The sequence below is a fragment of the Lathamus discolor genome, chromosome 1 (genome assembly GCF_037157495.1).
Source record: "Lathamus discolor isolate bLatDis1 chromosome 1, bLatDis1.hap1, whole genome shotgun sequence".
NCBI classification, from domain to species: Eukaryota; Metazoa; Chordata; class Aves; order Psittaciformes; family Psittacidae; genus Lathamus; species Lathamus discolor.
The window spans coordinates 71330423-71357229 of NC_088884.1; the positions used below are offsets into that span (position 1 = coordinate 71330423).

The 26807-nt window shown below is 38.5% G+C and overlaps 1 protein-coding gene across 5 annotated transcripts in view; it reads right to left on the reverse strand.

Annotated features, from left to right (window-relative positions):
• LARGE1 (LARGE xylosyl- and glucuronyltransferase 1) overlaps positions 1-26807 on the reverse strand; it is a 277960-nt gene that overhangs the window by 248502 nt on the left and 2651 nt on the right. For 4 of the 5 annotated variants that reach the window (XM_065679433.1, XM_065679441.1, XM_065679406.1 and 1 more), the window contains one exon: positions 26653-26739. The gene's annotated coding sequence lies outside the window, so the exon portion shown is untranslated. Of the gene's footprint in view, positions 1-10385; positions 10544-26652; positions 26740-26807 lie in introns of all 5 variants that reach the window. The other variant, XM_065679416.1, reaches the window with a different exon arrangement.

Here is a 26807-nt window from a genome sequence, read left to right on the forward strand (position 1 = left end):
AATAACAGCTATAACCTCCCAGCTCCCAGACAGGAAAACCGACCTCAGCAAAAATCTCCAGTCTGAACTAAATACATTTGTTTTAAAATTTTCAGCACTAGGAAACATTCTAGAAAGTTGTATTATAATTTTTTAAAACAATTGTGAATTATAGATTTGATAGGCTCTGCCAGTAACAAATACACTCTCCCACTCACCAACTGTGGATAAGAAATTTTGCAAGGCAAATGGACACAAGATTTATTGCCTTCTGCAAATCTTAAACTTTCATTTACATACAGATCTACATACATCATAAAGCTGCAAAGATACTCTAAGCCCTGCTGTAAGACACTCACTACCTGAAGCTAGAAAGGAGCCTGAGACAACAGAGAGAGGTGCAAGGGAATTTTTTGCTTATTGAAGCAGCCTACCTTTGCCTTTTCAAATCAAACACAGGCCTAAACTTTCACAAAGCTTCAGCTCCCTTTTTTTCTCCTGAATTAGAGTATATAACAGAATGGCCACCAGCACTTGATGAAGTTTCCACTTCCTAAGGGAACTCAACTTGGCTGGCTGAAGGACAGAACTTCAGAACTCACATCAGACATAAAAGGGATGAAAGAACCTACCCCACAGTACTCTGTCAAAGGTGTTACAGAAATATCTCCCACTGCATCAATATTTCATGTCTCCTGGCCCCAGAGAGAGGGGAGGTTGCACAGCATCCCCAGCAGTGGAAAATACACTTTTTTTTTTTTTTCTTGTTATAACAACCTGAACGCTACTTTAAGAATCCATTATAAAATCAGGAAGCTTCCCACAACTGTTTCCTTAGTTTCCCAGCCCTTGCCACTGTCATGAATCATACAGCACCGGTTAAATCCTCCCTTTAGATGTCACATACTGCTTCAAGATTAGCAATTATTTCTGTTCCTGTTCGCTTTATTATAAAGCTTCACAGAGTGCTATGTACACACAGGCAATGCTTTTCCCTTCATCTTAGCTGACCAGATACTGAATCTATTAAAACTACTTTACTGATAAACATCATTTCAGTGGCACAGATGATGAGCCAAGTTTCTTATTTTTCCTTTTAGGCTTCTGTGGAAGCACTTTCTTTACTGTGCATACTAGCAACTTTGCTTTGTCTAGTAATTGAAATACTAAAATATCTCGCTTGCCTTCCTCTAAAGCACAAGCAAGTTTTAGTGCTCAGAAAAAAGGCAGCAGAGCTGAGAAATCTAAGTACACTGTGAAACAGACATCAGGTCACCTTCCTCACACACACTTTAGAACACTGTAAGTAACTTTCACTTCCCAACACCAACCAAATTTCACTTTCTTAGTGAGCTGCCAGGTGCCCTGTAGCTGGCAGTACTACCCCTTCCCTTAATACTAGTTATCTTCTTCAACCTGTAGTACTGCAGGTCAAGGAAAGCTTTAATCTTAAGAACTCTTTACACAGTGCCTGCAAACACTACTGAATGCAATTCTCCCAAACACATTTTCTAAAGGTATCTAACACACTGCAATGAAAAAAGATGTTATGTGAGTTCAGCATCTCCTGTCACCCTTCTCTGTTTCATTTTCCACAATGGGTCTCACCCCCCCCCTCCCCTGTTTATCAATATTGGCAGAGAAAGGCAGCCATAGTTCCAGCTGCCTGCAACTTAATAAAAGGCATTAGGCAAAAGCATGACTTTCCATTGCTGCAAACAGAATAATCCATCACAGAAATAGAACACTGAAGAAAGCACTGCTTGAAAGGGGAGAAAATTAAGGAAGGGAAGAGAAAGAGGCCCATAAAATACAACTGAGGGAAAGTAAAACATTTTTTTAAGACGAGTTTTAGAAGTTTACCGGGATTTTGCTGTAAAATGTTTCTCATGTCTAACACACTGTTGACTTAGCAGTTGAATTAGCAAAGAAAAGCTGTTCTTCTGACTGGCTTAATGTAAGTACCATGAGCAAGAGGCAGGACTAGCTGACTTCCCGAGGTACCTTCCAACCCCAATTATTTGACAAATCAATGATAAACAATAAGGGAGTCGTAGGATTTGCTGCAGGACATCCAGAGACCTGGGAGCACAAGACAAACAATGTTTCTACAGTGATTTCAAAATGGCTTTGCAGAAGGAAGGCTACGCAGTCTTGGCTTTGAGGAGTCTCAACAAGTTGACATAAAGATATGTATAGCTTCATAGACAATGTTGTATCTATCTAGACACGATGCTTAGGAACAACAAATAAGCTTGCAGACAACTACTTACTCTAAAAATACTTTTTGTCCTCTACTTCTGTTCTATACTTAAAACTGTTTAAGAAGACATTATATTCACTACAGATCTGAAGAAAAGAATCCAAGTATAAGAACTCAGCTCAGCCCAGTGGTTAAGAAGGAATCTACCAGAGGCACTACAGCCCAAATCCAGGGGATTTTGAAATTCCACCAAAGGTAAAGATGTTGGATTAAACTTTTGAGACAATAAAGGGAACAGAGATACATGTGCCGCTCAAGCCATGAAAACCAGCTGTCAGGAAAGACAGTAGAAATGCAGGTCACAGTTAGTATATTTGAATATGATACAAAACTGCGGTATGTCGTTTCTTTCTCCCTTTTTGAAGAGCAACATTTCTGTATTTATATTCAGGAAGCCATTAAGGAACAACAGAATCAGCATTACTACTGACTTGCTTGTCTAACTAAAATTATGAGGTTGACTTACTCATCTGTTGCAAACAAATCTATTAATCTAGGGCAAATTCATAAGATAGATTTATTTTTTTTAAGTATCTTAAAAGTCCACTTCTTGTCCTTTTGTCCTCTCTGAAGGTGGCTAATGAAACTCAGTCAGATTAACTTTCATACCATCAGTGAGTGCAGCAGGGTTTGGATTTCAGGCAATAACAATTTTGTCATCCCCTAAGATATGTTTATCACCATCACAATTTTTTTTTTTTTACAATTCTACGGGCTTTTGTACTTCTTATTTTAAGGAAAACAGCTTTTACAGCACTTGCATAGAGACTCATTTTAAGCCCACATACTCTCTTGGCTTACTTTGAGGATAGATGAAGTTGGCAGCTGTCCATTGAGAAAGTTAGGAGCAGTGAAAAGAAAAAAAATCCACAACATAAGTGTTTATTATTCACTAAACACAATTATCACCCACCAGAAAATGGGCAAACTGGCAGGAATGATGACACCAATTCTTAATAGTCTGCTGGAGATCTAAGAAGCATTCCTGCCTACTACAGGAAGTAAGCTAAAACCTTTTGGTGCATTCTTTCATTACGAGAAAGGCTGTGAATAGCTGCAAAGAACTCCTGTTAAGACTGCCTAGGAAAAAAGACGACGTGATGCCTACTGATTCTTACAAACAGGAAAAGCACAAATGCTGGCAACAGAACTCACTTTCTGGTATCATACACTTATATACTGACATGGCTGATAGAAACCCCTGGTATGCAAACCTCAAGAACTTGAGAAACTGTAGATGTCTTGCTCCTATTTTTTCCCCCACTGAAAAGTTTTACAGTCTTGACTTTGAACAAAATCTTCAAAAACATCTCTTCAGTAATGGGTATTATCCCAGACTTCTTGAAAGAAAGTCAAGCAAAATTTAACATGGAAAAATGAATTTTCAGGGTAGGACTTAAAAGTATTTGTGTTCATACTTTTGTACTGCATGAACACAGGCAACAAGTGGACTCAACTTCTCCTCTCTAAATGGGCTCGCACTGTCACCCATGCATCTTCCACCATAACTCAAAATGCTGTAACATATTTAATAGTGCAAACCAGCTCAGCTCTCAAGTTCAGCCCTGTAGATCAAGATGATCACAAACATCAGCCCTTTCTAAACAGCTACCGCGACTTTTATTTTACCACTTCCACTGCTCCTTCTCTTCTCATTCACCCTACCACCACCATCACCAAAGAAAAAAAAAATCAGTTTAGTTCTGAAATACTTTTATGTATCTCTGATAGAATAAAAAAAATATTGATGTAGGAATCACCAAGCTGGTTACTTAGCTCTTTCCCAGTGTTAGTAATGTATTCTGCACACTGTTACAGTTCATTTAAACAGCTCAGTATAATTTGCAGAAAGAACTCCCCTAGTATGCCAAAGCCACGAAAAGGCTTGGGTCCGGAGTGATCAGTCAGGACCAGCTAGTATTCTGATTTTGTATTTAAACAGTGTTTTGTATCTAAGCAGTGCTTACAACAATGCCAAAGAGGACAACATTTGATAAATACATTATTTTTTGCAAAAGACAGCAATAAAAGCTTCCTTATCTATAGAGAGCACAAGTGGTGATTCTTAGGCTGGAAATTATCACACAACCTTCAATGCAAGGTCCTGTTTCCACTCATTTATACCTTTGCCAAAACACCCAAAATCTGAGGGGGTTTCTATGCTGTCTGCCTCCCTGCACTCTGATTTTGTTCAGATTGTTACACCATGCTCTGCAATTTACAATCTAGCACAAGGAGGTCGTTTCTGTAACTTCATTGATACTGGCTGATACTACTTTATACATCTCCAGTCATAAATCACTGAGCAACAAGCATTTTGTATGACCAAGTCACAGCACGCAACATGCAATCTAACCAAAGATGTCAATCAACATGTCTAGCCTTCACGTGTATGAGGATGCTTTAAGGAAAGACATGGAGTAGGGTCACAGTCATTCAAATGCCCAAAATGAAACACTTCAGCCTGTAATATAGAAAATTACGTTTTTGATTGAGAAGTACCATAGAAGTTGATTCTGAAGTGTCAAAACATTCTTCAGAACAGTGTGTTCCATTAAAGTTTCAAGCTGTCAAGTCATACTGTGAGGTGAAATATCTGCTTACTATCTCCTCCAGGAAATGTCTGCACAACAGGTTTAACTAACAGCTGCACAGGCAGCCTTAATTCTGATATTTCTTAGAGTGCTTAGTTTTTAATTTACGGTCTTGCATGTTTTCTGTGATGCAACTTTGAGCAACTTAACAGTTCAGCAGTTAAGATCCAGTACCTCTATTACTACTAGATTCCTAAATACCCATGGTTATTGTTTCATTAATTTTCTTCTATTGTCACGAAAGTGTTCCAGTAAAGATGAGAATTTCACCATGCTAAACTTGACATAAACACTCCAGGGCACAGGGGATTGTCATTTTTGCTGTTTTGCATAAATTTCAGTACACATTAATAACAAAATCAAAAAACAGAGAATTTATTCCAAGTAATTTCAATACTGATTTCCCTCTTTCACTCAGCTGTTTTTTCCTTTCTCACAGCTTGACATGAGTATGTTTTTTCAAAAGCAGTTTCTACCACTGGAGTTCAATTCTGGCTCAGACTATCAGCCACTATCAGTGCTGGAATCTCAGAGCTCAATAACATGGACCTACATTACCTCTCAAGCTCTGTGTTTCCTGTGTGGAAATCTTGAGACAACCAAAGCTGCTATACAAAGCTGAGGAAGACATATTTTCTCCTGCAAGATGGGGGTGCATCACTGTCACATAACATGAAATGTGATGGAACAGAGATGCTGAAGCTGCATTTAGCCCATGGCTCAATTGATGTCCTCTCTCACAATGCTTAACGGAAAATACAATTACTATATATGTATTTTTTTGCCACCATTCGTGTCTATATTTCTGAAGGAATAAACTAAAAACGCTGAAAAAGTTCATGCTGGAACTACCTGGAAAGTGTGAAGAGATTTCGCAAAAAAACTTAAAAGTCTAGAGCAGTGGGGTCTCATGTTCTGAAAGGGTTACATTTTCTAAAGAGCATACCAGTTTTCTGGTTAAATTTTCTAAAGAACAAGCACTCAGAAACCTTTTATACAACCTCTAGCATGCTAGGAAACATCAGCCTTTTCTCCCAGATGAGAACATGGCCACATCACATTGAACCCTGCATCAATCACTTCCAGGGAAAATTATCGTAATTAACTGTAATTAGGTCAGAAAATGGAAGCAATTTTTCCAAAATCTCTATTCCAGCTTGGCAGAACACAGCAGCCTTCCTGCCTGCAAGAGACTTGCCTACTGTCAGTTCAAAGCCAGGTGCAAGGGAGCATCTCAGAGAGTCTCCCAAACCCGCCTCTGGTGCTGCCTCAAGGTCCTGGCAGGACTGCCAGTGGGGCAAACACTGTTCCATCAGTGACTCATCATCCTTGAGCTGTTCATGGTCTACCCAAAAAAAAACCAACAAACTGATTTCCTCCAGCCAATGGAAGCTTCAAAGAAAAAGACCTAATAACAACAGCCAGAAATAAAACACAGCCTCAGTTCATGGGAATCAGCTGTGTTAGGCATCCAAAGGAGATTGCACTGATTTTGCCTTTACTCCACGCCATTAAAACCCACATCATTTATAACACTTCCCAACCTGCGAGAAAAGGGGCTGTACATGTAAAACCACATACGTAAAAGCCCAAAAGAGAAAAAGAAAAAAACAACAAAACCCCTTTTTCCAACCAAGGCACAAAAATTCCAGATTCTTACAGACTTCATTAAACACACATACCACCCCCTCAAGGATGTTTACATGTGACAGTTTACATGTGGCAATACAAAAAGTCCAAAGATTAGATAAAAACATTGAGTATCACACACAAAATTTACAAAAGGAAGCAATTCAACACAGCAAGCCCTTTGCCATATTTTCTGGCTTGCATACTATGGATGGTCAAGAGTTCACAAACACTCGGATTGATTACAATGATCAAGATTGAGGAAACAAACAATAAGTTGAATTTCTCTAAAAGGAAAGGAAATTAACGCTTTTAAAGAAACTTCTAATGAAATCAGCAAACGCTTCCAAAGCAAATATCAAGACAATAATAGTACCCACAAAAGCAGGTTGTTCATGCGTCTGAAAGATAACAATTCAGTATTATCAGATGTAGCACTTGTTTTACAAAGCAACAAGCTCCCCAGATTTTTCTTTCCCCACATTTTTCACAGGCTGCCTTCTTGGAAACTATCACAACATCTTTTAACTAATAAACCAGTACAAAACAGCCATTCTGAAGATGGAAATTTTGCAAAATGGTAAGCCGTATCTTCTTTATATAGAAATTACCGAAAAATACAAGAACTCATGCTTCATAAAGCATGGTATTGCTTTACAAAGTCTCCAAATAATTTGGGTTTACTCACTAACACTCATTCTCTCATAGATTTCATTAATTTACGTGTTTAAACCTAGTACTCTCACAAGCACCAAGATGCATATGCCCAAATAATCTGCACAGAGAAGGCGAGATCATAGCTGTCAAGCCCATACCATGTCTCCAGAGTTCCTGTTCACTGACAAGCCAGCTTTCAGACAGACTTTTATACATCACTTAGGCATCATCAGCTGTTATGAGGTGGTTCTCAGCCTCAAAGTCTTGCTAAATTCAATTTCCAAAAATCTCAGACCAGTTTCTACTCTGGTAGTACCGTCAGAGTTTTTTTTGTTCCCCATTTGGAATGTATATGTCTGTTTTCCTTGTCACCTAACAGGAAGAGGAATGGTATACAAGGGATGTCAAAGCCTTTTTCCACCTTTCTTGTGCTAGGATGGAGGGCCTTCCGCTGACGAGCCATCCGTGCATTGGCTTTACCAAAGCGCAGGTGTTTTGGTCTGTTCAAACCATATTCCTCAATTTACTGCTGAGAATGTTGTCCTGGGAATGGTGTTCTTTACTATCAATACAGGCCATGTTTCCAACTGTTCTGCTTTGTTTGGCTGCTTCTTCTGGTGCTTACACACCTATGCATTTCCATTCATACTGAATTCGTAAAATTTTAGTATTTCTTTTATAAATCTCCACTTCTACACCAGTAGTGGTCAAGTGTTTCTAAGGGTGCTGTCACCTAACACATTCTGGTCATGCACTAATACTTATCAGTCCAAATAGATTGACCTATTTTAACTATTTTAACTATTCCTGAAACGGTCATAAAGGTACTATAGCCCTGATTTTAAAATAATTTAATGAGAAGTGTAAGAGTCAGTAACCACTTTGCTCTGTCTTCAGATTTCCACTGGCCATAAATACATGTACAAACTGCTGCTTTTCCCCCACACCAGTCCCAGTATTTTGAGTAAATTAGTATGGACAGCTTGTCTAAGAGGGTAACACTGCAGGATTGCACATCCAAGCAGGATCAGCCTACAATTTGACAGCACCACGTATCAACTTTATGAAATTGGTATTATCAATAGCTGAAAAATGCACAATTAACTAAACGTATCCTTTTTAGTGTGTTTTACAAGAATCCTTTAGAAGTCCCAACTCAGGAACACTCTGAGTATTTATACACATAATGGCCAGATCAGCAGACCACCTTCCTTTAAGTTATGGTGCTGATTATCTTGGGATAAATATCCACTTGCAAGGGAACATATAATGAAGAATTATCTCCTGCTTCTAGTATCAACTTGAAATGGAAAGAGAGACCATGAGATGAAGGCAATACTTTGGTTGTGAACCTTAACTAATACACCAGAGAGCAGAACTTTGAACTTGTGGCTAATTACTGATTGGTATGCTGGTTCAGCACATAAAAATCACTATTACTTCAGCATGCACAGCGACAGCTCCACTTAATAGATAGAAAAACAATTCTTGGCAGAGAAAGCAAAACATGACCAAACATGCTAATGCAGCAGTCTGTTCTTGAATTCACAAGTCTGGTGAATCTTTTTAAGCCTGCATCAGGTTAAAAGAAGAAAAAGAAAAAAAAAAAAAAAGCAGTAATTTACAGCTACTGTGGATCTGAACTTCTTTTAAGATGGAGCGACTAATCTCTACCCTACCCCCTCATTTGTGTTTGCAAATTTAATAGAGAAGGTGCAAAGAAATCCTTTTTCTGTAAGTTAGCATGCCACCTCTCATGGAAGAAGCGATATATGGAATGGCTCTAGCACACAATATATTAAGATAAAAGGTATGCCAAAGAGTATTTTTGGCTTGGTTTCAGGTGTTATTCCATTTCTGAAACAAACTTTTCCTTCATCAGCCCTTTCAAGTTTTAAACACAAAATCAAAACTGTCTCAATGTTTTCCATTCACATGCAGACAATTAAATACAAATTTTTATAATATGAACAGTGCAACTGTTTAGATAAGAAGGAGATCAGTTTGGGGACTAGGAGGAAACCTCCATTACAGAGTATCACCCACGGCCATTCCAAGAAAACATTCACACAGGTAGTTTAAAGACAACTTCCAAATACCACAAAAAATCACACATATGCCTGGAAGACAGACAGGGAGATGACTTGCATAACAGACCACTCCATGAAAAGCTCAAGGAGCAATTTGTCAGTTTTTTAATCTTCCATGTTTTAAAGTTTTTAAGAGTGTTAGAAGCAGTCAATGGCATCAGTGAAGAGAACTGCACAGAAATGTGCCTTAGTGCAGTTTTATCTACTACTAAATCTCTTGAGGGTAACAGATGAGTACTAGTCTTCAGAGATTGATGCTGAGATTCATACTTCAGTAGCGAATTTCAGGGACAACTGAAAGCTGATCACATACTCCACAGATGTCAGCTGGGGGTGTTTCTAGTCAGATGCCTACCCCAAAAACAGAACAACACTTCAGTCTGAGACACTTTGTGATCTAGCCAGTCCTGTAGTCTTCCTTTTTTCTCCTCTCCCCTTACTTACCTCATGCTCCTATAAAGATCATTTAGGCAAACATATAGATGAAGTGACAAATTATCATAAAATTTCCCTGAAAACTCATTTGAAATTATAAAGAATCTAATATTATAACCAAATAATAACAGGTTATAATCCAAAAAGAATCTGAATTGCAGCTTAATGCTGCGAGTGCAGGAAAGAAACAGTAGACTGAAGTTATCATGGGAGCAGATTGTCCAAGTTCAGTTATTGATTTTCACTTTGTTCAGAAAAATATCAGGTTACTACTTGGCTTAGAGAAGAAATGGGTTACAGGGAAAAAGAATTTGCTTGTTTCCAGAGACAGGACAGGTTAGTTTAAATTTCAATAGAGTGATTTTAAGAACTCTTACTGAAACATAACCTGCTCTTTTCCTTCAATTACAAATCATCTTGTGGAAAAATACTGTACTTTTACTGGTAATACTGAATCTTGGACCAGCCAAAAAGCAACAAGGAATTTTAGAAGGAGGGAAAAGAATAATTCCAAATAGCATATAGGTTTTTATTCCTGCTAGAGAAGTTAATTTGAAACTTTCAGCTGGCTCCCATCTGTTGGATATAGTTATCTTTTGTTGAGAAATGTAAAGTGTTTTCTTATTCCAACTGACCTACTGTATTCAGAGAGCTACTAACAAAATGTGTACTTAATATTCTTAAGTTTCTTTTAAAAACGGCAGTTGTTTATACCACTTAAGATTTTCTACTACTAACCTCAGCATAGGTATCCAGTCTTTTGAGCTCACATAATTTTTGTTTGATTCATGCTCTTTAAAGATTTTCTCAAGGTCAGCTGGGCACTTGTGTACTGTATTTTCTGAATAGTCTGCGCTTTTAATCCATGCTGATCAACTGGCTTCCTACAGAAATACCTGGGGAAGAAACCAGGACACATAACTGCCAACGCAAGATAAAACAATCAGTGGGTCAAACTGTGAAATGTATTTTCTTTATGACTCAAAATTTTAAAAGTGAAGATGGAAAATCTCAGCACTACATACAGCTTAATCATTATTTATGGATTTTTAATTCCTGGAGCCAGGAATAGCTGCTGGAATTCTACAGCCTGATTCCATCGGGTCAAATGATTAGAGTAATTCCTCTGGCATTAGCAAACATCTCATTATGAAAAAGAGACAAATGAAAATACTAAGAGATGCAGAGCAAAATTTCTGCACCCTACTCTCTTGAAAAACAAAACAAAATACCAAGCACATCCATTATTATATCTCAAAAGGATATCCATCTGGAAAGTCTTACCTTCCAGATGCTTTCCCCTACTGTTTCATTGTCCTGCTAATCTCTGCAACTACCCCTAGGGGAAAAACAAAACACTACACAATTTACTGTCAGGCTAACATTTTGAAGGAAAGACAATACAAAAGGAAATATACTCTGGTCAACAGTCAGCTTCAATATTACAACTGCAGAAGTACAACTGCAGAAGCAGAAAAACAGAAGCGGATCAATCTGAATGACACTGAATGCAAAAAATGTACCAAAATGAATTCATAAAAACAAAAAGCATCTTACATGGACACAAGAGTAAAGAAGTGCATTTTCAAAAGACAAAAATCACGAATCAGTAAGGAAGCCTACCAACTTCTTCCCCTCACACAACCAGCATTTAATCACATTAATGCGACAAACCTTCAACTATGGAGGTTTTTTTGTTTATTTGTTTGTTTTAGAGAAGTCCACAAAATGTTCTCTCCAGGCTTCAGCAGGATGACAAGGCTTCTTCTTATCAGGAGTAACCCATACACTAAAGCACCTTGCAAGCCTTCCAGTGAAGGAACAGAGTCATTTTACTAAGTTATGATAGGATTGGAGAGATTTGTAAATGAAGTCGTTCAATCCTAAAAGTCAGATCTTCTAGTCACATGAAAGCTTGACCTTTTAGTAGCTCAGCTCTCTATTTTGTACCCCATTTTGTTCCACTGGACCACTGGCTAGAAACTCTACTGCCTGTTGTGATTGAAACTGACTGAATGAGGGGTTCTGGTGCAGAGAGAATCTTCCCAAAAACTTACATAGTTGTCACAATAAAGATATCTACCAAATACCTGATCATGGATGAGTTTTATTTCTATCAAATTCTTTTGTTTGGTTGGTTTTAAGTGTGATTGAATGTATACAGCACCTCTTTCAAACCGCAAGGCACATTATAACAGTACAAGCAAGCAAAGAGTTGATTTAAAACAGAGTTGTAAACATACTTCTGGTATATGAACGCAAAGGGACAGTCATCAAGGAACAAAACGGAGCTGTAAATCTCTTACTGTTTTACTATCCTCCATGCTCAAAAAAACCCTTCAGAAGCCAGCAGCATGCAACTTGCAGAACATACTCGTACCCTGTATGAAAGTTTCCACATCTCCAGGATCCCCATCCCACTTCAGCTTTACCAACTTTTTTGATTATGGGCTGCTGAAAGTATGAAAATCTGGAGATATAGGCAAACCAAGTGGACACAGAAGAAACCTGTAAGAATTCATACTGGTTAACCCAGTTAGGCCAGGAATATATTTCTATTAAGACATGTATAAACTAAGCACCCACCAGCCAATTCGGCTACAGCTGCCTTGGATATTATTCCAGAATCTCCCAGTACTGCCTGGCTCTCCCTTTTGCAAGTTCCTTACCAGACACAGAGAGCTGTAAGATCAAATTCAAATGATAACAATCCTTCAATTGCATGATACTAGCAATATAATTTAAAGGTTTGTCTATGCTATATAGTGTTACTTCTGAAAGATTTGGGTATGTTTTCAGAGCACACTAATTCATTCTCTCCAGTCATAAAGTACCTAAAATACTCCTTACACCAGCACAGAGTAAGTAACAGGTAAAATCACTACACCAAGTTCACACAACAAAATAAAATGTAGTGGTTCAAACTTGTTTTACCCTCCCATCTTGGAAACACCACATACACACGTGTTTCAGTAAGTGAAGTAATATTTGTATCATGCATACTTGGAAAACTACCCTAAGTTACTGTGAATCAACACACAACATCAATATTTCCTCCACATACGGAAAATATTTCAGTCATCATTCCTATCTGTAAATATACGACATCTGAAATTTTAAAAACAAAGCCATTTGTGTTGTCACAACATGATCATCATCTTGAAAGTGTCCTAACTGAAAAAATTCTTCCTTCATACAGCATTCAGATAACTCAGAAGACAGAATATATATTCAAGAAACCTTACAGAAAGAAAAAGCATCTTCTAACGTCTATGGAGAATATAGGCCAAAAACCTCTACTTTTTTTATTTTTTTAATTCTAAGTAACTTATAAATTTAGAGATGCTCTATTTCAACAGAGCTAGAGGAGACAGGTTTATTTGCTGTGGCAACTTTTACTACAGAAATATTTTTATTTGCTAAAGCATCACCCCCTATGCGCAAGTAGTTACCTACTAAGTCAGAACTACTTGCATTTCTCACCACTGTTATTTCACCTCACAGATCTCTGTTCATACAATGTTTGTCAAAACGCACTCACACATAGCACCAGGCAAAGAGGAGATGAGAGGCAGATGCTCCTGCATGTTAGTGGGCGGGATGAGAAAGAAGCCGGGGAAGCAGCTTTGCATCCAATCCATTACAGCTATTTTCCTTTTAACCATCTAACAGCAACTCACAAATTCACCTGAAACACATTAAATCCTCTGAACTTATGAAATGATGCATTATTGAAGTCACAGCAGGGAAGCTAACTCAGTTTAGAGGACATAAAAGACTAGCTCTAGAGCAATTTTTTTCATTACCAGGTTATGGATAAAAACCAAAGGTAACGTTTTAATGTAGTGAGATGATGTGCAGTCACAGAAAAAGCAAGGCAAAGGCTGTGTTTCTTTCCAGAAGAAATTCCTTTCCAGAAAAATTCCTCTCAGATAGATTTTCCACCTCAAAACCAGCAAAACCGACCAGCAATAGCTTAATCTCTTAGTTCCCTACTCTGGAATGTTACCTTTTTTCCGCGAATGCTTTCTTCAGCTACTCAAGTGCATGACTCTTGGAATAAGCTAGCTGTCTAACATCTGAAACTCACTTCCACCCTTTATAGATTCTATTGCTGCAACATTTACTACAGTAAAACTGAGGCTGCAATAAAGTTTGCAAGTTAAAGAAATAAATTCTGGTTTTCCTATATTTGTCTCTGCTTTAGATTGTTTATCTTAATGTGGGCCTTTAGTCATTGCAGTGGTTGTCAAAATACACAGAGTTGCAAATTCTAATAACCTATATTCACATTTGCCAACTACACAATACATATGCTTCAGGTACGCTACGTGTGTATCTTACTAGTGTTTCAGTACATCAAAGCACAAAATTGAAGGCATTTCTGTGTAGTATCACCATGGGACAGGACTAAGTGAGCAAAAGATCCTTATCTAGCTCCATCTAAGCTACTGAAGGTGAAATCAGAGGTGAAAACACATACAGCAAGAATGACTAAACCCACAAATGGTGCAAAATCATTTGTTTTATTACACGAATACGAAAGACTACAATCATACCAAACAGGCTATTATCAAATATATTCGTGACAAAGCTTTCAGTCCAAAAGGACAAATAATAAAAACGAGTGCATAAATCCCAAGGACACGTGGCTTAAGGCCATTATCCCAGAGGATTACAAAATGTTTTTTTGAATCCTACCTCTTTGCTTTTAGTACATCCATCTTTGTTTTAATATTTTAGCTATTATTACCAGTAGTATATGAAGACTAGAGTTCCCTGTAGTTATGAATGGCAAACAGAAAAACCCTCTCACTTGTTGAGAGTGAATCTAGGGTATACTTTAAAGGTACATTCGATAACCTTAGGATAAGAGTGTGTTTTTAATGAGTCCTACCAGTCTTGTCCAGCTGTGTAATGCTTTCATTATTGAGCACTATACTGGGCATTATGGACTGTGGTTGCCAGGCACCACTATAGACCCATGGTGTTGTGTGCTAACAGTGGTGCAATGAAGAAACCACACCTTTCCCAAGGTACTCATACAATCCAAGGGTAAAATTAGGGAAAACAAGTGGCTAAACCAGGGAAAGATAGCTGAAACACAAGACGAAACAGGGCAAATATAGCAAACAGCAGTCACCACACATTTGGTGATGCAACAAGGGAGTAATCACTCCCAAATTACAGCACCATTTTCACTGTCGATATTCAGAACATTCATTACAGGCTACAGTGTGTAAACATGGCACAGTCTTACTCGAAGACTACAGTTAAGGAAAATTGCTCAATTTACATATAGCACAGATTAGGATTTTGACCTGGACTCCAGATAAAATTGGTGCAACCCTAAGTGAAAATTAAAAACCCTTGGTGCAATTAAAAGATTTCACCAAGTAGCCCACAAATCTTACACAGGTCATCACGACACCCCACCTCTGTTGAAATTACAGACATCACTAAACACACACCCCCCTCAATTTCTAAGAACACTTTCATACATAAATAAAAAAAAAAAAAATCCCACAACCTAGTTTGCCATAAGCTTGCTTTTTGGAGTCAGTAATTGCAAACTTCTGGTCTCAAGGCAACAGCCTTTTCCCAGAGATACATACACACATTTGATCTAAAATGTGCACTAAAATTTGGTTAGTAAAACAATGAAGCTCCAAAGTGAAAGGTGGGGTCCAAAAAACTAGAAGCAAAACCAGAAGTGAGAGAGTTAGTGAGGAGGTGAAGAATAAATATGAACATGCTGTTCTAATTTACTAATACAAGAAGTTGAGTACTGTTTATAAAAGCAGAATGCTTTTCTTCCTGACTGCTACACCACTATTCTCTTAATGATGAGGAAGAATGAAATTGGATTAAAATCTTCAGTACTAAATTTCTGCTTCAAAATGATGGTGCTTTTCAGGAAGACAGCTGCTGACTCAAGTAAAAAACTAGCAAAGCTGAGTGGTAATTAAGAGATTTCATTCACAACACAATTTCACATTTGTACAGAGGGAAATGTGCTTCTTATGACATGAAATTTCCCATAGTACTGAAATGGTGCATGGAGATATAATACCATTTAACTCTTCCATTTGTCCTGTGATGTAAGCCATCACTTCTTACAGAAAGTAAGTATGCAGTTGAATAAAGACAACTATTGAAGACAAAACTTTAGAGGTAATGAATACCACTCAGAGCCAAAGACAACAGTTCTTGGAACTATTTAGGATCATTTATTCAAATCCTGTTCCAAAATTCAAGGCAACAGGCATAATGCCATTACATTCCCATATAGTTGGAGCAAGCCTTAACAGCTCTGCAATATGCCTAATACAATTTCCCAAGTTGTATTTACAGAAGTTAGACCTGTATCAGTTTACACTTTATTTCACATCAATGGTTTCAGACTGTGAACTCCTGAACGTTTTACAGATGCACAGGCAGATGGAAAAATAACACGAGAATCTCCATTTCCCACCAAGTCAAGAACTAAGAAACTTAGAAATTGTCTGCAGATCACCATTTATTGTAAAAAAATTTCATAAGAATTAATGACCTTAAAGATGAGAATTTTGACTATGTAACATTTCATACTTGCCTTCACCTCAAAAGAAGCTTTTCCTAATAGATACAGAGCATCCACTTATTTTTGGTTTATTATATATAAACATGGAACAGGTAGACGTGTCAGTCTTTTTATTAGGTTCTTGCAGAACTTCTTCCTCCCACCTGTAATTTAACAATGGCAAGAAATTTTGCATTTACTGTGCTAAATCTGGGTAGAAAATCTCTCCTTTATTTGCATATTCAATATTTTTAAATAAATATCTAAGAATTGAAAACTTCAGTCTGTTAGCTACAGATATGCAAAGAGAAGAAAGAAAAAACCCTACAATTATGATAGCATTTTGGCCATTCAGTGATGCTTAGAGAGTTGAATTAAATGCACTGAGCACATCCCAATCTAGGTATAACAAGTAATCTCTGATACACTTCTATGCCAGCCCTTAGCAAAGCAGCTTCTAGAATACAAATCCTCATCTGCATCAAAAAGCTACTCTTGAGCCACAGAATTAGAGCAAAACCTCACATATCTGTATTTGTGTTCTGCCAGCAAAACAAGTAAGCCCAAAATTCTTAAAATCACAGCATCCCCTCCAGATTTCACACCAAGTATAAGCCATGACAAGAACATCTTGAATGAAAATTAGTTCTAAATGAAAGCAAGAATACTTAGCACCTTTCTGATGCATTTCTTCTTTCAAAAACACTTTGAAAATACTAAAGTGTCAAGATATAAAAGAACCATTGTTTCAGTGAAAGGAAGTGAGAAAAGAAGATGCAAAATTTGGTACCAAAATGGATGATGGCTGGATGGCTGACACTTTAGTTTTGTATACTGTGTTTTCATTCCCATCTTAGTGATGCATCAAAACAGGTTCTGCAGTATTAGAACAGCAAAGGAATTACTGCATATTGAGATATGGTAGACCTGGTATGGTCCTGGTAGACCTAGCTTACTTTCAACACTATTATTTTTCCAACCGAAATTCCTATTGCTTTTCTTCAATGAAGACTGGTGTTTTTTTATTTTATTTTATTTTATTTTATTTTATTTTATTTTATTTTATTTTATTTTATTTTATTTTATTTTATTTTATTTTATTTTTTCTATACTACCATAAAAAAAAAACTTTTATATTGTTACTGGGAATAAAGTGTTTTTCCTTTGCAGTTCCCATTACTGCATTTCCAAGGCACATATACCAACGCAGTCAAGATGCTAGATACAAAGCTGTAATTTGTTTAAATTTGTCCACTACATGCCCTGCTGAATTTCATTTTCTTTTTTAGGGTGTTTTGTAGTTCTTTAGCCACAGCTGACAGGAAAGACTTCTGCAAAGATTCATCAGGAAACATCATCTGCTCCATTCATGCTCATTTGGGTGTCTAATACTACTAACACCAATCAATGCTGGGATCTCTACGGAGAAGTCCGTGCTATCCAGCGGCATTACTGTATGCTTGCCAGTATTCTACCACAGCAAAAACTGGTATCCGACAGATGGCGACCCAATCTCAAAGAGCAGAACTCTGATAGATCCTCATCTATATTGATTAGTATCTCACTCTACTATTAGCAGTGCTGATTTCTGTGAAACAACTCATTGCAAAAGTAAAGCAAGAATGGCGAAGTTCTTCACTTCGGGATTTAATGTTCAGCTCATTAAGGGCCCAGCTTGAAGCCCTGTGAACCTGGAAGAAATATTCCCTCTGGGGTTCTGAGTAGGGCGTTGAAAAATTAGGGGCTTGAACTGGACAGAGAAAGGAACTGAAGCTAGTCAACAGCAAGGAGCACAAGTTTCATGTCCTCCCATTGTTCAGCCTAGTTTAGCAGGCTTGGTTACTAGTGGGAATTCGCACTCAGTTACCACAGTCAACTCAGATAAGAGTTCCAGGTGGCAAAAACCCCACAAAAAAACACAACATTTGGCTGTCAGGTAAACACTTGACAGGAATATCCAACTGAAAACATTATTAGGTATCATCTAACAATCTCCTTGTCTGAAAGCAGAGAGGATTTGAAAATAGACCTGGGACAACCTGAACAATTAGAGTGATTTTTCACTAGAAATACTTAATTCAGCATTAGAAACAGCTCCTGAAAAATGCTTCTCTCTTAATAATGTTATTGCTGGCATGCTGGAATGCCAGTGCTCAATCCAGTAAAACTTCACCAGAAGTTCCATTTTGTCCTGTTTTGTTCTGATAAATCAAAGACACTAGATCCTAAAAAAGACAGCTATATCTGACTAAAAACAGACCAAACAAGACATGTTCTTGCTGATCAAAAAAAGTTGTATCACAAAGTCAGATAGGCAGGGTGAATACCAGCAAAGAAAAAGACACAAAAACACAAGGGAACTTGGATTTCTTGCTGTCTGTGATGAATGACTCAGCTCCTGACATGTTAGATGCATTTCACCTTCATATACTACCATCACATGGCAGGTGCAGTGAGATCTGTCACCATCCTGCTAAAGATTTCCATTTGGTTAGTCCGAAAAATTGGTGTTATACAGTATTGTAAGATTTTATTTTAGCACTTTCAAGTCAAATATAAAAATGTACTTAAAATACCACATCAATTTAAAACAAACCGAAACAATGCAATCTGACAGAGAAAAGCAGTTGTGTCCCAAAACTAGAGAGAATTCTTTTTTCAGAACTGTCCCATGCTGCTGCTTCTAGTGGACTGCAACACAGGAATACAGATTTTACTTTTTTCAAAGATATTTTAACAAACAAAACCATGTATAAATAAGCCAGTATTACTGAAATGATAAATTATTGAGATTAAATGTACAAACTAAAAAGAAACCCCAAAATAAAACAGGAAAGTACAAACTATCAGTATTCAAACAGTTGAGCACACTCTTACTTCTGCATTTTATAAGCTCCTTTGGGCAGGAACAGTTTCTTGCTTTGGGAATTTCTGACACCCCAGCTATGTTGGTTGACGGTGTGAAGAGTGACTGTTGATTGACGTAACTTGGCTAGCAGAAGCTGCCACAGTAGTCACAGTTACATTGGCAAAAACAGTGCTTTTATCTGAATTGCTTCCATCATTTGTGGAGGCTGGGGTTTTTTTCCCCCACAAATAAACACAAAGATTATAAACACAAGGAATTAAAATATTTTTGTGGAGTTTCATGGTTAGGATCTTGTTGAGATGATGGGACGGCCTGTATGACTATAGTGCTACAGTGGAGTTACACAGGGTCTTTAGGAAGGACATGCTGCAAAGTAAGGTGGTGGAATACCCCTTTATGTGAAAGAGCACCTGGAAAGCAAGGAGCTTAGCCTGGGCATGGATGATGAGCTTATGGGTAAGTATTAAAAGAGCAAATCAGTATGGGTGACACTGCAGTGGACAACTACTATAGGCCACCTGAAGAACAAGTGGATGAGGCCCTCTACAGACAGGTAGAAGCAACCTCATACTCACAAGCCCCAGTCCTCACCAGGGACTTAAACCACTCTGGTATCTACAGGAAGGACAACAGAGGCAGGAATAAGCAATCCAGAGCTTTCCTGCAGAGCACTGATGACAAATTCCTCACTCAAGTGACAGAGGTGCCAACAACAAGAGACGCTGTGCTGGATCTTATTCTTGTGAAGAAGGAAGGGCTCCTTAGGGATCTGAAGGTCAGAGGTAGCCTTAAATTGCAGTGAGCATGGTGGCATTCAGGATCCTGAGAGGAGAGCACAGGGCAAAAGAAAAGTTGATCAGAGCCCTGGACTTCAGGATAACAGACTGGTCTCTTCAGGGATCTGCTTGAAAGAGTCCCATGGGGTAAGGCCCTGGAGGGAAGCGGGGTTCAAGAAAGCTGGGTGGTACTCAAGCATCACTTCCTCTAAGCTCAAGAACCCTTCATCCCAGTGAGCAGGAAGTCAGGCAAAAATGCCAGGAGGCCTACATGGATGAATAAGTAGATCCTGGCAAAACTCAAACACAGAAAGTATAAAAAAGCTAGAAGCAGGGACAGGTAACCTGGGAGAAACAGAGAGAGGTTGCCTGAGCATGCACAAATGCAGTCAGGAAAGCCAGAACCTACCTGGAGCTGAAACTAGTGAGGGATGTCAAAAATAAGCATTTGAAGGGAGGGTATAAAGAAAATTAAGCTAGATCCTTCTCAGTGGTGTTCAGTGATTGAAAAGAGACAATGAACACAAACTGAAACACAGGAGGCTCCCTCTGAACATCAGGAAACACTTTTTTACTGTAAGAGCAACTGATCAATGGTGCAGGTTGCCCACAGAGTTTGTACACTCTCCCTCTTCGTAATTAGTCAAAGTCCATCTGGACATAGCCTTAAAGAACCTGCTCGAGGTGGGCCTGCTTGGGCATAAGGGGAAGACCAGACTACCTCCAGAGGACCCTTCCAGCCTCAACCAATCTGTGATTCTCTGAACGCACTGCTGTGTCAGAAAACTTCCAGTATAAATCAATGTTTATACTGCTGTTTTATGCAAGCATTCCTATTCCATAAAGAATCAAAACCGAACATGGAAAATAAACCATGCTCCAAAATTAGCTAGTTAGGGAAATTCCTTATACTAACTGCAGGCCCAGAAATCTTTATTACTGATGTATAATCCAGTATTTTTCAGTCTTAGAACAGAAAGGGAAGAACCTCACCTATGAAAATTCCAAAGAGCTTTACAGCAAACAGGACATGTGAAAAATTTGCTCCGTATCACACTATACCACCTTCAGACACCTGTCAAGTATGGCTTTACTTCAGGGTTGCTTCCCTCTCTTAATTTCTCTCCACCCCTTCACCTTTACAAATCTGCCCAGCAACATGGCCATACCCTTCTATTCAGACAGATGCTGTGCCTGCCCCTGCTTGTCACTCATCAAAACTGATAGAAATTGATGTAATAAATAAAAGTGCTCCATTTTTAACCCAGTTAGCATGCGTCAATAATTCAGTGGAAACTGGTTTCCTTAACGTTCACTTCTGGTGACTTCAGCTAAATGGCAATAGTCTGTGCAAGTTTCCCTCTCCAGGCTGTTAGCACCACCTGGCCATAGACAAAACATACATTTAAAGAACACTAACCTGCAACCTTTAAAGACCACAATATATTCATTTTCTCCTTCAAGCATTCTCCTATTTCTTTCTCCTTTAAGTGCTTAAAGCCCTCTCTGTGAGCCCTGCTAGCTCCTAGGTTAGGATCCTTTTCCCCCTTTGGGAAAGGCATGCCCCATATGCCGCCCACATGCCTGGTGCCATGTAGACCAACCCATGATCAAAACCCACGGAATTCTGATGTTGACACAAGTCTCGGAGCCAGGAATTAATCTGCAAGATTTTTCTGATGCTACCACTGTCATTGTTTGTGACTGGCAGGTGGGACAAGACTACTTGGGCTCCTGAACCAGTTGCCCCAATACCCTGAAGTCCTCCTTAAGTCCTTAAGGCTTCCTGAAGATATTTCCTCATTCCCCACCTGGAAGACTAGTAAAGGATAATAGAAACTGGGCATACCAGGCAAGAGAGTTTTCCAGTAACATCCCTTACACTGGCCCCAGGGAGGGAGCAGACTCCCCTGTGAGTTGGGTCAGGTCGACATATACATGCCCCCCTTAGCTTGAACTCACCAATCACAACCACTCTACTTTTTTTCCTAGTACAGCTGCTTGTGATACAAGGCATTCTCTGACTCTTCTGTGGCGACTCTTCTAACCTGGATGATCCCTTATCTAGAATTACAGAATAGTTAGGGTTGGAAAGGACCTTAAGATCATCTAGTTCCAACCCCCCTGCCATGGGCAGGGACACCTCACACTGAACCATGTCACCCAAGACTCCATCCAACCTGGCCTTGAACACTGCCACGGATGAAGCATTCACAACTCTCTTGGGCAACCCATTCCAGTGCTTCACCACCCTCATAGTAAAGACCTTCCTCCTTACATCTAACCTAAACTTCCCCTGTTTAAATTTGAACCCTCTACCCCTTGTCCTGTCACTACAGTCCCTCCCTGGCATCCTTGTAGGCCCCCTTCAGATACTGGAAGGCTGCTATGAGGTCTCCACGCAGCCTTCTCTTCTCCAGGCTGAACAGCCCCAACTTTATCAGCCTGTCTTCATACAGGAGGTGCTCCAGCCCCCTTATGATCCATGTGGCCCTCCTCAAATCTAATTCATCATCTTCCTCATCTTCCTGATCCTCGAGTACCAAGGCCTGTTGTAGAGGGGTATTGGGAAGGTGACATAAGCTGGGGAGTAATACATCATCTACGCCAAGGAGTAACCTGCTTCCAACCTCCCCTGTCTCCTAGGTCTCCTCCATCTGCCTGGTGGCTAGAGGGTAGAAGATCCTTCATTTCTTTTGTTTCAGGTGGCTAGTTTGCTTCTTCCGGGGACGGTAAAGTGCGGGTCCACCACTCAATCTCCTCCTCAGATTCCCCTATGCTCCTTAGCCATTCCACCTCTTTCTGTAGCTCTGCCACCATGCAGAGCAAATCATCAACCTGCTGACATCTAACTTGGAAGAGTCACTAAAGAGGAACAGATTTCTCATAAATGTAGTTGATGTTAAATACATCTGAAAGATCAAGAAAATTATACAAAGTATTTGAAAAATAACAACAGAAAACATCCACCTTTACAAAGACCTCAATCTTTAATGCTCCAATTCTCTACTTTGATAAAACAGCATCTAGTTGTATGGTACACACTGAAGAATTAAAAAATACAAACAATTGTACCCTTTTAAGAGGGTAGGAACCATCTTTGTCTTATGTAAGAATTCTCAGGTACACCAACCAATATATTATCTTAGAAGACTTGTCTTACATGAATGATAACCTCCCTGTGTTTAAATCTGAGTCACGTTCTAGAACCAGTCTTAGAACTGAAAAAGATGAAACTACAGAAATACAGAATATAACTGCTGCTTGCACAGCCTCAGAGTTAATATCTGTTCATGCTCTACAAAAAAACAAGAAGGCTACGACTCCCTTCTGTTAGAAAACAGTGAAAGCTAATATCCTTAAGAACAACATGATCTAAAGAATATATATTTGGAGATTTAATAATGCTAGAATGATTGGTTTTAATCTCTTATTTCTATCCAGTGGCACACACTTTTCTCATAACTTCAGCCTGAAAAATATTAGATTAAGCAGATTCATATATTGAAGTCCAGTAATTTCTGAACATAAAATTCCATTGGCAGTATTGATTAGCAGTAACATTAACTGAAGACGGAACAGAAAACAATCACCAAGGCGACTGAGGTTCAGGGACACAGCAGGGGAATCAGAGAGAGGAAAGTGAAACCTAGCCAGAAGGAACTGGGTTGAGAAGCCTGACTATTAGCTGGAAACTTCATCTAGTTTCAACAATTCACTTGAATTCACATGTAATTTCACAATTCTCCTTGCTCCCACCATTTCACCGTTCAATAGCACTTTATATTCCAGGATGAGAAACATCCTTTTCTCCAAATAGACAAATTAATTCCCAAGTCCCTAAACTGGTGCAAAAGTCCATCTGGAAATTGTAGGAAAACGAAGACTTTCATATTAAAAATATGTATATATATTAAATCAAATTCCACAATTCTTGCACTTTTCTGCCCTCTCTTCTACTTCCCCCTCAAATCAAAATCCTTCATTCTTCTCTGTATTTAAATGAAGATTGTTCAATAACACAGTTTTCTCCTAGTCCTAAGTCTTAGTTGTCAAATGCCTGTCAGGAAATAAAACCTAAAAGCTAATGATACAACTGAAATGATGGCATTTTGCATGTAAACATATTACATTCTGGAATAAACTTTAGAGGAACTATTGAAAGTTGCAACTCAAAGCAAAACTCAACTTCCCTGAAGTTTAAAGCAGCAGAAATTTCTGGTGGAGGAAGCAGCACAGGGGTGCTTAAATTTTTTTTTCTGAATAGAAGTTTTCTTGTAAAAGTGTGTCAGTGCCAGAATGTAAAAGCAGTGCCAGAATGTAAAAGCAGGTTTAAACTGATACAGGTGGTGTCTTTCTGAATTAAGAAAGCAATGGTTCTGGTGTTAGTATTGCTACTTCTGGCTTTGCTAAACAACAATCAAAAACTGTCATGAGTTTCTAACATTTTCACAGGTATCTGGAAAAACAGTAACGCCAGCCAGTGTTAAATGATGTGACCCTTGACTGGCTGCCCCTCAGGCAACACGCATAGTGTCTGAGTCAATATGTGCAACTATTCCCTGAGGACAGAAAACTGGTATGGATGTGGAGTAACAGAAAAGACTCATCAGTACTCAAAAATGCATGGCTGAAGAGTAGATGCCACAACCACTCTATGTCCTCGTAGCACTGGTCAAGAGATCAGAAGCGTAAGCACAGGGAAGTCTATTCTTAAAAAGCAATCTATTTATTATTTTCAAGCATACCTATCTTACGCAGAAGTTAGCAAGGAAGACTGCATTCTGTCTGCACTGTCTGAGATTCCCAGCTTCCTCTATCATCAGGCTTATGTGATTAGATCTAGCTTTTTGTTGTACGTTGGATAGACATTGCTGGGGTTCTTCTTGCCAATTTTAAGTGCGGCTTCTATCCAGTTAACTTCATTATTGGGGAAATAGTAGCTATATCCAAGAAAGAACAGTGATGTGGATACCACTGCAAGCATTGGAAAATCAGACCTGCTCTGATCTGCAAACTGAAACAAGTAATGGAACTATTCTACACACTTTGCTTCTAATTCTGACACAAGTGGCTCTTAAACAAGGATTCCAGCCTTGGTAGTTTTGCTTAAAAGTCAGTGCCAAGGCCAGGATAATCCTTTCTAGCAATTTTCTCCTCGATTTTTGAGCCACCAACTTCCATCTGAAATAGAATTTCTTATCTGCTACTTCCCCTCTACAGCCATGCATTGAACAAGCTTTGACAAGACACAGGACAGACCTTAAATACTTAGCAAAATGACACCAGAGAGTCATGAATCCCTACAAGATACAAAGCTCATTTCTTAACATTTATCTTCAGGTGCCCATACCACAAGGAAGGGGAGAATTAGGAATCCAGTGAAAAAGGCAAAAAAAGGAAAACTACCTTCCCTGATGGCAGTTCTCACTCTCAGCTCTTACATTATGCCAAGTGTGGGGTAATAATAATTGTCTCTTAAAGCTAATATTCACTACAAAGATGATTCAAACCCAGACAACTGAGCAAAAATAGTGCATGTGCTTGTGTGTATGTTTCCTTACACAAAGCTTCTTTTCAGAAAGTTCTTTAGCCACAGAATTAGGCAATTAACCAATATACCTAGCTCTGGAGGGAACAAAGACAAACTCATGAAGATTAACCAACTGTAAACTTGCATTGGTCATTATGCCCTATTATCATGTAAGTCTTTATCTTAATGTCATCAGCACACATAGGTTACAAGAAAAATAGATACACCAGAAATCTCATAGCCTTAAAATGCGTAGGTTTTTAATTATTCCAATGCAGGTGATGAAATGTCTTAAATCAAAGCTGTTCTGGATTTAGACAAGCACTCCCATGAACACTGATAGGAGTCGATCAAGTTTAACATACAGTGCAAAGCCTTTCTGGTCAGGTTATGAATTTTACTCAATATTAGCCTTTATAGACATCAGGCAAAATGACTTGGGTTTTGTTGGTTTTGTGTATATGTGCATTTAGTTTTTTAAGATTGCTCTTATAAAGGCACACATACAAAAAAAGAAATCAGAGGATGAAAGAGGAGAGTATTGCAGTAAGGGTCTACTAACAACTGTTTCTTCCAAGTAAAAACAAAAAATACACATTAGAGCAATAAACAGTCACACAAGTAATAGTTTGGAGGACTGTTCCTTCAAAATCGTTATATTTAAGAACACTTCAGTGATTTAACTGCACATGGGAGATGCCTAGTTTTACCAGTTTTCTAAAATAACTCATTCAGCAGGAATACTAGTTCTGCTAATATTAAATCCTACACACTGAAATTTCAGATCAAGCCTCTAACAGCTCTGAATTTGCCAAAGGACATGCAGTCATTCACCACTTCTCTGCACTTTGGCTTTCCGAGTAACATACTTTGGAATTCCTGTAGATTGAATAGCTGGCCCTGGGAATTCAACATATCAGTAATACTACTGTCAGTGCTTCTCCAAAGAAAAAACTACTCATTTCTCCAGACCTGAGAAAACTTACAATCTTTTTATGTCATCTAAACAGAGAAGAAAAAACATTGTCATGTATATTTCAGATAAATAAATATATCTTGCTACATACTGCCATCCAAATACCTTCAAGCTATTTTTCCTTACTAGCGACTGAGACAGGGGTATGTACTTTGAACAGGAAAGATGCAACACACAACATAAATAAAAAATGGTGAGAATTAAATATCAACAGGATGGAGAGAAGGAACCTGCTAACACAGCAGGCAATTAAAAGGCAGGGGGGAAAAATTAAGCAAAACCAACCTACCGATCCAATTATCCATCAGAGACTCTGCAGTTACTGCGGCTTCTACATGACTTGCAGCCTTGTTGATCAAGGGTCGTCACAAGACACCTAAGCAATAAGAATTTCATATGTAAAACTTGGAATACTTATCAGCAGTTTGCAGTTTTCAAAAAGCC